General features: G+C 42.1%; 1 pseudogene; it reads left to right on the top strand.

The window, feature by feature from the left end:
* Positions 1-2,922: 2,922 nt before the first annotated feature.
* LOC101641933 lies at positions 2,923-3,916 on the top strand (annotated as a pseudogene).
* Positions 3,917-5,207: the final 1,291 nt, after the last annotated feature.

The raw sequence follows: 5,207 nt of genomic DNA, 5'->3' as shown, positions 1-5,207 counted from the left end.
AATGGTTTATGAGGGAGGGGGAGGGGGAGGGAGGGGGAAAAATGAGCAGCCAATATTAAGGGCTCAAGTAGAAGGCAAATGTTTTGAGAATGATGATGGCAACAAATGTACATATGTGCATGACACAATGGATGTATGTATGGATTGTGATAGAAATTGTACCCCCAATAAAATGATTAAAAAATTTCAATAAAAAACAAACAAACAAAGAATCTATGTAGCAAACCAGCGTTCGCAATACTCAACCATTGTGACTGCCTTATCTGCAGTCATTTTTCTCTTAGTTTTAATTTTTCATGTTTTTCTATATATATTCTGTGATATACTATTTCAAAGCATAGAAGAAAAAGGCCTATAGCAGCTAACCTACTTTTTCCTGTGAGAAATAGGATGCTTTCTGTTCCTGGGAAGTTAGTCTCAGAAACCCAGAGGGACAGTTTTACCCTGTCCTATCAGGTCGCTATGAGTTAAAATTGCCTCAATGGCAGTGAGTTTAGCTTTTTTTTAATATACTTTTTGAACATTCTAAAGAAGCCATGGGCTTAGTAGCATGCTTTCTGGTGGATTGCAAACTTGCTGAAGAAAAACCAAGTCTTCTGTAACCAGTGTTATGTCTCCAGGTCTAGCAGAGTGCCTGGTGCGTAGCAAGTCCTCAATCACTACTTGTTGAAAAAATACATTGCAAAATGACTTATCAATGTCACACAATTTGTTATTGAAAGATCCAGGCCCAGATCCCAGGCCTAGAGCTCTTGCCACTATGCACAATTGCTTCACTAATTCAGCTGTCACGAGATGGAAACAATTTTTCCCCCCTCAGCGTCCCTAGCACACTCAAAATGTAGTTTATTGAGTACGTAAATAAGTGAAAGGACAAAGTGGGGAATAAATCCAGAAAGGAGTAGGCAGAGAATCACAGAATTCAGAACCTGGGAGTGGGAGAGGCCTACACATCCCTGAGTTAGGAAGCACACCCATTCCCTCCTCAAGATCCCTATGAAAATGTCTTCACAAAAGATCGAAATAAAGAGAACTTGGATAAAGAAACAAAGGAGAGAGATTTAGTAGTTTGGGGGCTAAAAGGACAAAAACCATGATATGGGGCCACTAGTGACATTCATGAGGGCTGCGGTAAATAAAGGATATGCTAAGAGGTAGGAGTTGAGTGGGGGACAGCATAGACACTAATGTCAAAATGCATTGCACAATAGAGCAAGACCTTAATTAACAAGAAACAATTTCTCAGTGTTAACCCAAGTATTTTAGGGATATCAAAGCATCTCCTCTTCTTCCCACCATCCCCCAACCCCAGTGGATCAGCTAGCCTACTAATTCTTTCTCAAGGTCTGATTGCCAATAGTGGCTCCATCCAGAGATAACTCAGCTTAAACGGAGAGTTCAAGAGGAGACTGCCAGGACTCAACGTGCTTAAAAGTGGTGTGTTGATGTAGATTGGCTGTGTGTATTTTTACCCACTTCCAACTCCACGAAAGCATCTGTGGAAGTTTACAGAAATGTGTTACATATTCAAAATGTTCAAGATGCTCAAAATAAAATAAAAAATGAACATAGGAGGAAATCTGGGTGAAGAGTAAGAATAGAATGCTAAGACAGCATTCGGAGTAGTTCTTTCATGGAAAGGCATGTTCGTCAGATCACCTGGTAGCATGAGATACCATATTGACTGAATTTCAAAACGGCAACAGCACAAAGAGAAACTAACTGGTGAGGTGAGAATCTTCATGAGCTACAAACATGCCTCTTCTCAGAAGAAGTTTAGACTTCCCCTATGTCTTTGACAGATCTTTCTAAAGGCATCAAAGTCAGATAAAGTAAACAAAGCCTTCCACATGTCCCTGTAGCAGATACCAATGAGAGTTTTGAAATGTGTGTCTTAAAGGACCCTTGAAAGCAAAATGCTTACATGAGACAAATATGCACTGCGGATAACTTGATTGTGAAATGACTAAACAAAGCAACACAGAAATTTCTATCATAGTCAGACAATGCAGGCAGTTTTCAGCAAAGGTTCCATTGCTCTTAGTTCTCCTCATCAGGGTCATGAAGACGGATAGCACATATTACTATCGTGGTGGAGAAAACCGTATGTGCTCACTGAGCCTGAGCCCCTTTCCAGGCACACAGCCAGACTGGCCAATGGTATTTGGGGGAAAACATTCTGCATACCATACCAAGTCCTGGCCTGGATTCTGAACTCCCCCAGGCAATCTTTGTTCTCACTTTACATCACTGATGCATGTGCCCCTCAGGGAGGGTGACAACTTAAATGATCAAGCCACACAAGAGAGGAAGCTTGTGTCCCTGAACAGACACAAAGAGCAGAGCTTCCCATCTGTAGAATCAAAATGGAGATAGAGCCAGAAACCATCTTCCATTAGCTTGAGCCATATAGATTTGAGAAAAGGGATCTGAGTGATTGGCTGCTAACCTGAAGGATGATGTCTCACACCTACCCAGTTCTGCAGAAGGAAAATCTGGTAAACGGTTTCTGCAAATAGTACAGCCAAGAAAACTTTATGGAGCAGTTCAACTCTAGAGCCCTGAGAATGTCCAGGAGCCAGGATTGATGCCACAGCAGCTAACAACCGATCAGAGAGCGAATCCCAACAACAAGCGGAATCCCTGGATAGGCCAATGGTTGACACAAGTGACTGTGAATCAAAATGTTCGAGTGAAGTTTCAAAGTCCACCCAGAGGTGGTTGGCCAAAAAGTCCTGGTCATCTAATTGTACAATGATGAGCGGCAGTTCCACTCCTGAGAGCGCCGTGAGTTGGAGAGGATTTGATGGCAGCTCATTTGGTGAGCAAGAAATTGTCCTTCGCTGATGAATTCATTGTCACGCACTGTGGTTGAAAAGCACCTGAGAGCCAGTGTTGAAAGACGAAGTGGGATGCTTCCTCATGAAGGAACTAGGAATAAGGAGAACCTTGCTTGGACATTGTACTGAGCATATTATACCCGATTGGATTTGCTATTTCAAAAGCAAGAATGAGAGCAGGAGAGACTGCGAATTTTGTGCCTTATGCTTTGTACCTGCCACTTTGGTCACTTCACTGGGTATCCTGAGTTTTCCCATAAGTGCAATTCTGTCTTTCTACTGTTTAAATGAGCACTTGAATATTCATGGGAAAAATAGGCTGCATATTGGGGTCAACTGTAATGGTTATCCATGGCCCTCAAGAAGAGGAAGCTGCTTCTTTGCATGAAATGGAAATGAAATCGAGAGACCCAGAACTTATATCCTTTGTGGGTATCAAAGCAGTGATCCCTATGGTGCTGAGTTTTGGGGTGGCTTCCCAGAAAAGACATTTAATCGGTCTACATTTTAATCTGTTCCATGATTGAAACATTTTCCATTTCTTCTCTCATGGGACTAGAGATTGGGTCCTTAATGATTAAAGAACTGTTAGCGTAGAAGTCTGTTTACAAGTATCACCTGATATTTATGTTATTGGCTGTGCTTGCAGGCTCTGTGATGACACGGATTAACTATCTCAGCAAGGCACTGGACACTTTCACTGCCTCTCTGTGACTCCACTAGGCATTCTTCACATCCATGGTAGAGACTTGCTCCGCCATCTTAGTCAAGGAGTGGCATGGCACGGAAGCTGGAGAAATCATTGGGACTATTATCAATGGCATCTTTCTTCTATATGCTTTTAAATACACTGATGTTACCGGGAGCCAGCTGACATCCACTGCTAAGGAAGAAATAGCTTATCTGAATGGCAGTGGAGATGAGTATGCTTGGCTAGAGAGCATGTGTGTTCAACCCTAGGACCTAATGATGACATCACCTTGCTCAGCAGTACTGCTGAGCACAGCTTCTGGAAACTGAATTTCAACCAACATGAGACCCTTGGAGAGGAAAAGGAATCCTTACCTGCTTATTGAAAGAACGTTTATAAAATTGGCATGTTTAAGGTTCCTAGCTAATAATTTAGATGTGAAGGCAAGTAGCAGTGCCTTCGTGTTTGGTCACCAAGTTTGAAAATCAAGATCGTGACCCTTGTTTAGAATATGCCTACTTATATTTATGTCCACAAACTTTAAATGGCTCTGAACATGAAGCAGTGGAAGAGTTGGATGAGCCTCAGGACCATCTCTTTTCTGGCCACAACCCAGTTGACTCTGCTGGGTGGCTCTTCATTCCTTTGACTGCTATTCTTCCCGTCGTGGTCATTCATAGATACAGGTCACTGTGTTCTGATAGGAAGCATACCAACCATTGTCTGATGAGTCACAGTTTTGAGTGACTGAAGCTGAGAGGCAAGGTTGTTTTCCCTCCCCCTTCCGTACCTTCTTTCCCTTTACCCGAGGCAGCACGTGGCCAGCGTGTTAGAGAACAAACAAACTGGCCGGCTTTGGCAATCTGCTCCTTAGGGGACTGCATTGCACAAGACCCTCCAGAGGATGGAAGACTTCTAACCGGCTAATTTAGGAATTGTAATGTATTGACCTGTCATGGGAATTGATTGCCAAGTTAAAAGGATACAGTGAAGGATTTGAGAAAAATTCTTTAGACCCTCGGTAATGCAAATTCTCTTTTTAAGAAACCACAAACATCAGCGATTTGCTCACAGACTCTCTGGACTCAGACCTGGATGAAATGAAGGCAACATTGAGTTTCCGGGGAAGCCCAGTGAATTTTGCTTTGGGGTTACTTATAGGCCTTCTACTTTTCCCACTATTATTCCCAAGATTAGTTGTATCATTGAAATAGAGCTGTTTGTCAAAGAATTGCTAAATTGCTTCAGCGTTATATGATACGCTTCAGTTTTCATCAAATGCTTAATCCCGAAAGGAGGTTGGGTTATACAGACTGTCTTGAACCCATAAGAAAAGTTCTTATGAAAAACTGCATACACTCCTTAATTTATCACTTTTACCCTTAGTAAGGAAATTATAATCATTTGCATTTTGAAAATATGTGTTTTCTCCCACAATAAATGGTTGAATGTCTTTTTCTGTTAAGGTTGAGAGAGAGGGATATTGATCTGGGGATAGCTGGGCAAACCAGGAGCAATGTTCAAGTCTGAATACGTATCCTGCAACTGTACACAGAGGCCTGGCAGAAGTAGGCAGCCTCCGCACCAGCTCCCACCTCTCGTTAGTCTTTAGGTTGAGCGTGCAAAGTGACTCAGAATTTAGACCAAAGAAACTACTTAAAACCATTTAGAAACAA

This window comes from Echinops telfairi, unplaced genomic scaffold (genome assembly GCF_000313985.2).
Source record: "Echinops telfairi isolate 266 unplaced genomic scaffold, ASM31398v2 ScPeMD7_7420;HRSCAF=8458, whole genome shotgun sequence".
Classification (NCBI taxonomy): Eukaryota; Metazoa; Chordata; class Mammalia; order Afrosoricida; family Tenrecidae; genus Echinops; species Echinops telfairi.
This window is presented reverse-complemented; position numbering and strand designations above follow the sequence as displayed.